Raw genomic sequence first — 12,009 nt, 5'->3', positions numbered from 1 at the left:
CATCAGTTAAAAAGATAAAATCACCCATGAGGTATTGCAATAAAAAGTGCATTACACTGCCTGAGATGATTCTTACCTTTAAAAAATAATTAAACTGAAGCTAATCAAGCCTCTAGCTCTAAATTCCAGTGAAGAGGAAATATGGGAAGGAGAAAACAATAAAAACCACATCAAAGAAGCAATCATCTAAGTCCATTTGTCAATCAGACAAATGACTTAGTTTCTCCAATAAATCAACAGTCTTTAAAACTGGCAGGGCATGGGGGTGGGGGCTTTAGAGGATTTACAGGAAAAGAGACTCAAGAGAAAAACAGCCAGTAGCAATAAATGGTCTTTTTTGGATATAGATTTAACAAAGCTACTGTAAATAGACATTTTTCAGACAATCATGGAAATCTGAATATGAACTGAGTATTAGATAATATAAAGCATTACTGTTAATCTTATTAAGTATAACAGCCTCAGTTCAGTTCAGTCACTCAGTCGTGTCCGACTCTTTGCGACCCCATGAATCGCAGCACGCCAGGCCTTCCTGTCTATCACCAACTCCCAGAGTTCACTCAGACTCACGTCCATTGAGTCAGTGATGCCATCCACGCATCTCATCCTCTGTCGTCCCCTTGTGGTTCCTTATTTAACACACCTATGACTTAAGGATCCATAATGAGTTATTTATCTGTCCAATGACATAGTGGCTGAGTGCCGTTTTCTCAAATACCCCAGTGAGAAAAGTGGGTGAGGAGAAAAAATAAAACGAAATTGGTTAAACAGTATTAATTGTTGAAGCTTGGGAAAGGATTATGCATGGTTATGTGTGGTGCGTGTGCTTACTACTTTCTTCTTTAAAACTATTTGAAAATTTCAGGAATAAAAGAAAAAAAAAACAGAAGTCAACGTGAAGGAGTTTCATATGACTACTTCCAAACCAGACAGTTTGAGCAACAGAAGAAGTAATGACTTGAAAAGTACTAAATATATAACAAGTTCAATAAAATATAGAAAACAATAAAATCGTAAGAAATATAAAAACACATTAGGTTGGATAATAGTTTTAAATAAAAGACAGTTTGAAAAAAATCTGAAAATGCAGTAGGTAGGTATATGATATTAGGGAATTATTGTTAAGTTTTCTTAGTAAGATGATGGCAATTAAATTATTTACAAAGTGTTCCTAATATTAGGAGATGAACAATGAGATATTTGTGGGAAAAGTATCAAATTGACCTATTAAACTGGTATCTGAATCAAAATGCCAAGGATTTTTGTGAAAACTGACAAGCTGATTCTAAAATGTGTGCATGCTAAGTCAATTCTGGCGTGTCCAACTCTTGGCAACCCTAGAGACCGCAGCCCTTCAGTCTCCTCTGTCCATGGGATTCTCCAGGCATGAATACTGAAGTGGGTTGCCATGCCCTCCTCCACTGGATGTTCCTGACGGATCAAACCCACATCTCTTAAGTCTTCTGCATTGGCAAGCAGGTTCTTTACAACTAGTGCCACATGGGAAGCCCTCTAAAAAATATATACGGGTGAAAATGAGTATAATAACCAAATCAATCTATAGATTCAATGCAATCTGTATCAAGCTACCAATGGTATTTTTCACAGAAGTAGAACAAATTATTTCACAATTTGTATGGAAATACAAAAAACCTTGAAAAGCCAAAGCAATCTTGAGAAAAGAATGGAACTGGAGGAATCAACCTGCCTGAATTCAGACTATACTACAAAGCTACAGTCATCAAGACAGTATGGTACTGGCACAAAGACAGAAATATAGATCAATGGAACAAAATAGAAAGCCCAGAGATAAATCCACACACCTACGGACACCTTATCTTTGACAAAGGAGGCAAAAATACACAATGGATTAAAGACAATCTCTTTAACAAGTGGTGCTGGGAAAACTGGTTAACCACCTGTAAAAGAATGAAACTAAAACACTTTCTAACACCATACACAAAAATAAACTCAAAATGGGTTAAAGATCTAAACATAAGACCAGAAACTATAAAACTCCTAGAGGAAAACATAGGCTAAACACTCTACGACATAAATCACAGAAGGATCCTCTATGACCCACTTCCTAGAGGAATGGAAATAAAAGCAAAAATAAACAAATGGGACCTAACTGAACTTAAAAGCTTTTGCACAACGAAGGAAACTATAAGCAAGGTGAAAAGACAGCCTTCAGAATGGGAGAAAATAATAGCAAATGAAGCAGTTGACAAACAATTAATCTCAAAAATATATAAGCAGCTCATGCAGCTCAATACCAGAAAAATAAATGACCCAAAGAAAAAATGGGCCAAAGAACTAAACAGACATTTCTCCAAAGAAGACATACAGATGGCTAACAAACACATGAAAAGATGCTCAACATCACTCATTATCAGAGAAATGCTAATCAAAACCACAATGAGGTACCATCTCATGCTGGTCAAAATGGCTGCTATGAAAAAGTCTACCAACAATAAATGCTGAAGAGGGTGTGGAGAAAAGGGAACCCTCCTACACTGTTGGTGGGCATGCACACTAGTAGAACCACTATGGAGAACAGCGTGGAGATTCCTTAAAAAACTGGAAATAGAACTGCCATTTGACCTAGCAATCCCACTGCTGGGCATACACATCGAGGAAACCAGAATTGAAAGAGACACATGTACCCCAATGTTCATGACAGCACTGTTTACATGGAAGCTAGGACATGGAAGCAACCTAGATGTCCATCGGCAGATGAATGGATAAGAAAGCTGTGGTACATATACACAATACAATATTACTCAGCTATTAAAAACAATGCATTTGAACCAGTTGTAATGAGGTGGATGAAACTGGAGCCTACTATACAGAGTGAGGTAAGTCAGAAAGAAAAACTCCAATATAGTACATTAATGCATATATATGGAATTTAGAAAGATGGCAACAATGACCCTATACGTGAGACAGCAAAAGAGACACAAATATAAAGAACAGACTTTTGGACTCGGTGGGAGAAGGTGAGGGTGGGATGATTTTAGAGAATAGCATTGAAACATGTATATTACCATATGTGAAATAGATCACCAGTCCAAGTTCGATGCATGAAACAGGGCACACAAAGCCAGTGCACTGGGACAACCCAGAGGGCTGGGATGGGGAGGGGTTCGGGATGAGGGACACATGTACACCTCTGGCTGATTCATGTCAGTGTATAGCAAAAAGCACTACAATATTGCAGAGTAATTAGCCTCCAATTAAAATAAATATATTAACTAGTTTTTTTAAATGTATATGGAATTCAAAAGGCCAAGAATAACCAAAGCATTATTAAAGATAAAGAGCAAAATTGTAGGACTTACTGACCATATATAAGATACATTATAAAGTTACATTAATTATGACAGTGGTACTAATAGAAAAACCAAAATGAAATGAATTCAGAAATAAACCCACATATATAACCTAATCATCTGATTTATGAAGAAGATGATGATGCTAGAGGGAAAGGATGATCTTTTCAATAAATGGTATTGAATTGCTGGATGTCTGTTTCAAAACAACAACACAACAACAATGGGCCTTTATCCATATATCATACTGGCAACATACAATAAAATCAGTATCAAATGAACTAGAAATATAAATGAGATTAAACAATAACATCACATAGAAAAACATCTCTATGACTTTGAGAAAGGCAAAGATTTCTTAACCAGGACAAACAAGCACTACCTATATAGAGGAAAAATTATGAACTCAACAATATTAAAATTGAGATACAAGCATATCTTGTTTTACTGTGCTTCACAAATACTGCATTTTTTACAAATTAAAGGTCTGTGGCAACCCTGTGTGATGCTGGTTAACACTTTTTAGTAATAAAGTATTTTTTAATTAAGGTATATTCTTTTTTAGACAGTGCTATTGCACACTTGGAGTTTCCCAGGTGGCCAATGCGGGAGACACAGATTTTGGGCTGGGAAGATCCCCTGGAGGAGGAAATGGCAACCCACTCCAGTAGTCTTGCCTGAAATCTGGTGGGTTACAGTCCATGGGGTCGCAAAGAGTTGGACAAGACTTAACGACTGAGCATGCATGCATTGCACACTTACTTGACTACAGCATAGTGCAAAATTGACTTTTAAACGCACTTGAAACCAAAAAATGTGTATGATTTGTTTTATTGTGATATTCACTTTACTGCAATGGTAGTAGCAAACCTGCAATATCTCCAAAATGTGGTTGTATTCAGTTCATCAAAAGACACCATTAAGAGTCTGAAAGTGCAAGCAATTGAAAATTTGCAATAAACAGATCTAACAAAGTATTCACATCCTTACTAAAGAAAGATCTTCTACAGAACAATAAGAAAAGGATGGTCCAGGAGAAAAAGTGGTCAAAAGACTTGAATAGGTACCTTGAAAAAAAGATATCTAAGCCAACAAACAGGAAAAGATGCACATTTATCAGCAGAGATATGCAAAATAAAACCACAAGATACTATTAATAACCACTAGAATGGTTACATATTTTTTCCTTAAAAAGACAACACAGTATGTGTTGGCAATAGTCAAGAGCATTGGAACTCTTAAAATTTTCTATTAGGAGTTTTTTTAGTACAACTGCTTTGGAAAATTGGTTGGCAATACGTACTAAAGCTAATCTTATCCATAACCTATGAATTAATCAATTCTACTCTTAGGTATATGTTCAACAGAAATCTGTGTATATATCACCAAAAGACATGTTGTAGAATGTTTATAGTACTATTTGCAAATTGCCTATCAGTTGTGGCATATTCACACAATGGAATACAGAGCTATAAGAATGAAGGAATTACTACTACACTCGATAACTTGGCTCAGTATCAAAAACAAAATCTTAAGCCAAAGTCAACCACACACAAAAACATACCAAATCTTTATAAAGTCCCAAAACGGGAAAATTATTATACAGTGATAGAAGCCAAGATGTGGTTAATTTGAGGTTTAGATTGTAACTGGTAGGGAAATATATTCAAGGGATTTCAGATACTGATAATTGCTTTTTTTAAATGAAGTATGCTGTTGTTTAGTCGTTAAGTTGTGTCCCACTTTTTTGCAATCTCCTCTATCCATGGATTTTTCAGGCAAGAATACTGAAGCAAGGTGCCATTCCTTCTCCAGGGGATCTTCCAGGACCAAGCATCGAACCTGCATTGCCTGCACTGGCATGCAGATTCTTTAACAATGAGCCACCAGGGAAGCCCAACATGAATTTACAGTTGATTTACAGTATTATATTAGTTTCAGGTGTATAGCATGGTGACTCAGATTATACTCCATTTAAAATTATTACAATATAATAGCTATAAATCCATGTGCTATACAATATATCCTTATTGCTTATCTATTTTATACATAGTAGTTTGTATCTCTTAACCCCATACCTGCTATTTGCCCCTCTCCCTACTGGTAACCACTAGTTTGTTTTCTATATCACCAAGTCTGTTTCTGTTTTGCTATATATATATTCATTTGTATTATTTTTTAGATTCCAAATATAAGTGATACCATAAAGTATCTGTATTTCTCTGTTTCACTAAGCATAATATTCTCTAGGTACATACAACACTGCTACAAATGGCAGAATTTCATTCTTTTTTATGGCTGAGTAATTGCAAAGCTTCACTGCTAGCTCAGTGGTAAAGAATCTGCCTGCCAATGTAGGAGATGCGAGTTGGATCCCTGGGTCAGGAAGATCCCCTTGAGAAGAAAATGGCAACCTACTCCAGTATTCTTGCTGGGAAATCCCCCAGACTGAGGAGCCTGGCGAGCTACAGTACAGGGGGTAGCAAAAGAGTCGGACACGACTTAGTGACTAAAGAACAATATTCCATTGTACATATACACCATATCTTTATCCATTCATCTGCTGATGGACACTTGGGTCGTTTCCATATCCTGGCCATTGTAAATAGTACTGCTAAGAACACTGGAGTGCACACATCTTTCCAAATTAGTGTTTTCACTTTTTCCAGATATACACCATGAGTGGAATTGCTGGATCATGTGGTAGGTTACACAGTGGTGACAATGCTTTCAGCTGTACCCTTACGTATTCATACCCCAATAAAAGTTAAAAAGGAAAAAAAGAATAAAAAGTTTGAAAATGGGAAAAAAAATAAAGTAAAAAGTCATCACACTTTTCAGCTCTTAACATTTATAACTAGGAAGTAAATCAAGTACCTGATATAATCAGACTTGTGAAAGAGAGCTTACAAAATGAAATTTTTATATCCAGACTATGTCTAATAAAATTTTGTGTATTTTCTACTTCTCATTAATAAACAGAGACAGAGAGAGAGAAAGAGACAATCAGGCCAGGACTGAGTATCTGACAGACTTTAACTCCATTAACTCCACCACCATTTAGCAAGTTACTGCCCACCTGAGTCTGGGTTTTGTCATCAGGAAAATGACAATGATGATACTGACTTTTAAACAGTGGTTCTGAACATTAATTAGGGAGCCAACTACATTAAAAAGGTTGTATATAAAAGACAGGCACTAAATTCATTTCAATTTACCACACCAAACATTTATGGGCAACATTACGAACATGCAGAGAAAAGAGCAGTGAGAGAGGAAAGCGAATATGCTGCAGGTTAGCATACAGTGCACCACAAATTAACACATTGAGGAAGAGGTGAGGATAGAGGCAGACATGTCTTCCCAGAGGGGCTGGTAACTGACAATTCACCTAAATGTAGCAAGAAGCTAGCCAGGAGAAAGACAATATGGGGAACCTACATGGACAGATTAGATCATTCGAGTAGGCAGTAAGTAAGTGTTAGTCGCCCAGTTGTGCCGGACTCTTTGCGACCCCATGGACTGCAGCCCACCAGGCTCTTCTGTCCATAAGATTTTCCAGGTAAGGATACTGCAGTGGGTTGCCATTGGCTAGTGACCACAGGTAGAGGGGAGAAGAGGGAATGCTGGAAGCAAAATGACCAACAAATGCAAAGCCGCTGTCATAAATATATCCCAGCTTCCCACTCATATATGTATAGTCTGTGCCCTCTTTTCCTTTAGATTTCTGCTCAAATGTCACAATACCAGGGAGGCCTTTCTGCCTTTCCTATCTAACATAGTACAACCCTCTCTATCACAACCTATTATATATTTATGATATATTCACTCATTGTCTCTCAACTATACTTAATCATCCCTTATTTTGGCAAGTCTAACACATTACAGAAGAGGGAATAAGTTGCTTGTTCAAGGAGACTGCTAGTTAAATTCCTCTTTATAACCTGAAATACCCCTCACCCTCATTATAAATTTAATTTTCTCTCTTGGAATTGAAATAATAAATTGTGATAATTAATGAATAGTCTTGCAAGACAGTTTACACACGATAAATGGTGCAAAAACATAAATTCACATTGCAACAAATGAAAAAGACAAAATTCATATTGCACCAAATAGATAATACACGCATAGCTCCAAAAAAAAAAAAAATCGCCTTAAAAATCTGTCAACTTGTTCTTCAATGTTGCTACTGAACACCAGGAAAATATTTACATAATAAACCCAACTCACATGAATTAATAAATTTGTGATTGGATGTCATATCTGTCAACCATTTCTGCCCTGTGAGAAATTCTAAAGATGGGAAAGCTTCCACCCTCTAAAGCTGACACCAAGTTATAAGCAAAACTCACTATGTTTGCCACTCAAAATTTGGAGATTCAGTTGTATACCAAAATTTTTTTATGTCATAGGCTGAAACCAGTGCAATATCTGATATGTGATTTCGTTTAGGGTAATAAATAAATACAAGTACATAATCTGAACAAGTTCCTACGTCTCTGAGAGCTCTAAAAATTTTCTGCTCCTTTGCTTATTTTTAAAGACAACAAAAACAGCCTTGCCCTTGAAATAGAAGCCACACCTGGTTTTATAAAGTATTAATAAATAATTCACTGTCCTCTGCAGAAGTAGGACCAAAGAGAATCAAAAGCCTTCAGGGGGAATAAAATACTGGGGTCTAAAGGGAAAAAAAAGGGAAGAATGTAGGCTCAGACTAGGGGAAAGAAAACAGAAGTCTCTCAGTCGTTTCCGACTCTTTGCGACCCCATGGACTGTAGCCTATCAGGCTCCTCCGTCCATGGGATATTCCAGGCAAGAGTACTGGAGTGGGGTGCCATTTCCTTCTTCAGCGGATTTTCCCGACCCAGGGATCGAACCTAGGTCTCCCGCATTGCAGCAGACGCTTTACTGTCTGAGCCATCATGGAAGCCAGAGTCGGGGAAGAGGGTAGCAAAAGTTCTGAAGCTAAGAGGAGGGCGGGGTGGAAGGTGGGAGTAAGAGGTAGGAAAGAAAATCGATGGTACAGGGAATGACCCAAATTCATAAAGACCAGGAAGAGGATTCGAGATAAAGAGGTGAAGTGAAGAATAATCAGGCATAAAAGGACCATAAGAGTCAGAAGGAGGGGACGACGGCCAGCCATCTCCTGAGGAGTGAGAGAGTGGAGATAGAGATCAGAACCACAAGCGTCACAAACATCCTTCAGTGTACCCTGGAGATGAATTCTTTCCACCTCGTGATGAAACAAAGAGGAAAGCGTTCCTGAAGTGTTTGGGGACTCACTTGTGAAAATTATCAATCCCTTTCTTTACACTCACCTTAGTGAAGAACGCCGCGACAAGATGAAGGCGTGACCGGAAGTGCTAATTTCTTTTGTTGGCGGAAGCTTTTGCCCGGGACGCCACACCCTCACCCCCGCCCTCATCACTCCCCGCCCCCACCTCCGCCTTCACTCCAGACAACTTCCTGTGCCTTTCTAGCAAGCTTTTGAAATACTGTATCTCAATGGCTCTCTCACCAGATGCGCACCTGGATAGTGACGTAGAATGTCTGGAAGAAGGAATCAGTAATTTTTTACAAATCCTACTAGCCCTAGTCATCCCAGGAACTGAGGCATCTCTGCCAAACTCTATGTATCCTATTTGTCACCTCGCCTTGCTGATTCAGACTTTCAAGTACTGTTCCTTCCTTAACTCTCGGATGTCTACAGTTACATATTTACCATACTGATTAACTGCTTTCTGGAATTAAAAAATAAGTTCATTTTAATTACTGGTATAAAAATTTCAAGATCTTTAAAAAGTCTTAAATCTGAATCATTTCTGTCTTGAAATGGTATCCAGAGAGTGACATTCCATACTCAAATTTGCAAATGAAAGTGAGCTCATTTAGAAAGCATTCTTGTGTACTTTTATATCCCCCACCCAAATGAAGACAATGATAAATGACAAAAAGTTTCAATAATAAGAATAAGCCTTACTTTGGTTAAAAGTTCAATATTGAGTTACCTATTGCTATTACCTCCAGAAAACTCCTCTAGGGCCAAAATCTATACCCCAGTTCTTCTCTTTTGTGGTTATTTTCAGCCAGTTCGCAAGTGTACCAAATACTATGCTAGACCCAGAGACATGGCACTAGAAGCCCACAGCCTAGGAGCTAAGGCAACATTTAAACACATAAGAGTCTAGCATAAAATAGGTGATTATAGATGCTTGTGGAATGAATAAATAAATTACCAAAATGTGGTCAGGGTAATGACAAGGGCTAGCACAAGGTCTTTACTTTTGCTAGTATTTGTATAGTTCATTTCAGCATTTGACTCATGTTTTGTCATTCAACCAACAGATTTTGAACAACCACTTGGTGTAAGGTTCTGTTTCTGATATTGTCCATATGAAGAAGATTAAGATATAATCCTGGATTTCAAGACCCTCCAACCAGTGAGCAAAATGAACACATAAACAACTAGTAGCACTATAATGTGACAATAATAATAGATGAAGAGAAGACAGTGTTGAAACTATGGCTACTCCATCAATTGGTGAATAATTAAAATCTAAAATACTCCTTATATACTAGAGGGTACTCAATGAAGACTTGTTTAATGTTGACTACATGATGGAATGGATGAATGGAAAGGAAGAAAGATAGTGGATTTGAAGTATAGTGTGAAAGAAGCAGTGATGAGAGATGAAGGCTGAATGTAAGAGATCAGACAAGGAAGAACCTTGCATGCCATGTTATGGAGTTTGAGCTTAATTATGAGGAAAACAGAAAATCAAAGACAATTTTAAGTAAGAAAAAATGTAGTAATGATTCAAATCAAAATATAGAAATGGGTTGTACTAGTGCAACCTTGTTGAAAATTGGGAAAGGAGTACATCAAGGCTGTATATTGTCACCCTGTTTATTTAATTTATATGCAGAGTACATCATGGGAAATGCAAGCCTGGATGAGCTCAAGCTCGAATCAACATTGCCTGGAGAAATATCAATAACCTCAGATAGGCAGATGACACCACCCTAATGGCAGAAAGTGAAGAGGAACTAAAAAGCCTCTTGATGAAAGTGAAAGAGGAGCGTGAAAAAGCTGGCTTAAAACTTTACATTCAAAAAGCTAAGATCATGGCATCTGGTCCCATAACTTCATGGCAAATAGATGGGGGAAAAAATGGAAACACTGACATACTTTATTTTCTTGGGCTCCAGAATCACTGCAGATGGTGACTGCAGCCATGAAATGACAGTTGCTCCTTGGAAGAAAAGCTATAACTTACCTAGACAGCATGTTAAAAGCAAAGACATCACTTTGCTGACAAAAACATCTGTCTGGTTTTTCCAGTAGTCATATATGGATGGGAGAGTTGAACCATAAAGAAAGTTGAGCACTGAAGAATTGATGCTTTCAAGCTTTGGTGCTGGAGAAGACTTTTGAGAGTCCCAACATTCAGAAAACGAAGATCATGGCATCTGGTCCCATCACTTCATGGGAAATAGATGGGGAAACAGTGGAAACAGTGTCAGACTTTATTTTTTGGGGCTCCAAAATCACTGCAGATGGTGACTGCAGCCATGAAATTAAAAGACGCTTACTCCTTGGAAGGAAAGTTATGACCAACCTAGACAGCATATTCAAAAGCAGAGACATTACTTTGCCAACAAAGATTCGTCTAGTCAAGGCTATGGTTTTTCCTGTGATCATGTATGGATGTGAGAGTTGGACTGTGAAGAAGGCTGAGGGCCGAAGAATTGATGCTTTTGAACTGTGGTGTTGGAGAAGACTCTTGAGAGTCCCTTGGACTGCAAGGAGATCCAACCAGTCCATTCTGAAGGACATCAGCCCTGGGATTTCTTTGGAAGGAATGATGCTGAAGCTGAAACTCCAGTACTTTGGCCACCTCATGCAAAGAGTTGACTCATTGGAAAGGACCCTGATGCTGGGAGGGATTGGGGGCAGGAGGAGAAGGGGACGACAGAGGATGAGATGGCTGGATGGCATCACTGATTCGATGGACATGAGTCTGGGTGAACTCCAGGAGTTGGTAATGGACAGGGAGGCCTGGCGTGCTGTGATTCATGGGGTCGCAAAGAGTTGGACACGACTAAGCGACTGAACTGGACAGCAAAGAGATCAAACCAGTCAATCCTAAGGGACAACCCTAAATATTCATTGGAAGGACTGATGCTGAGGCTGAAGCTCCAATAATTCAGCCACATGATGTGAAGAGCCGATTCACTGGAGAAGACCCTGATGCTGGGAAAAATTGAAGGCATGAGGAGATGGGGACGACAGAGGAAGAGATGGTTGGATGGCATCACTGACTCAATGGACCTGAGTTTGAGTAAACTCTGGGAGATAGTGAAGCATAAGGAAGCCTGGTATGCTGCAGTACATGGGTTGCAAAGAGTAAGACATGACTGAGCGACTGAACAGCAACAAGTGCAACCTTGAGACAGAGAGATTGGTTTAGAGGCTATTGTGGTGATCAGTGACCACATACAGAAAATGAGGGGGTTTATGATATTAAGAATTAATTGTGTTTGGAATTGAGCTGGAAAGAAAAAAACAATGGATTATTATAAATCCAGAGGCAGTGAAACCTGAGCATTTTCCTTGGTGCCCTCTGCAATCAAAATTTTGATTATTTCATGCAAAAAAAAATTAATTAATATG

At 38.3% G+C, this 12,009-nt stretch overlaps 1 protein-coding gene across 2 annotated transcripts in view; it reads right to left on the bottom strand.

Moving 5' to 3' along the window:
- Positions 1 to 8,752, bottom strand: part of MAGED1 (MAGE family member D1) — a 79,744-nt gene extending 70,992 nt beyond the window's left edge. Inside the window, exon 1 of one of the 2 annotated variants that reach the window (XM_070784012.1) lies at positions 8,654 to 8,752. The gene's annotated coding sequence lies outside the window, so the exon portion shown is untranslated. The remainder of the gene's footprint in view (positions 1 to 8,653) is intronic. The other variant, XM_070784013.1, reaches the window with a different exon arrangement.
- Between the last annotated feature and the right edge of the window lie 3,257 nt (positions 8,753 to 12,009).

The sequence above is a fragment of the Bos indicus genome, chromosome X, assembly GCF_029378745.1.
Source record: "Bos indicus isolate NIAB-ARS_2022 breed Sahiwal x Tharparkar chromosome X, NIAB-ARS_B.indTharparkar_mat_pri_1.0, whole genome shotgun sequence".
NCBI classification, from domain to species: domain Eukaryota; kingdom Metazoa; phylum Chordata; class Mammalia; order Artiodactyla; family Bovidae; genus Bos; species Bos indicus.
Note: the sequence above shows the minus strand (reverse complement) of the source record. Positions and strands in the feature narration are given on the sequence as shown.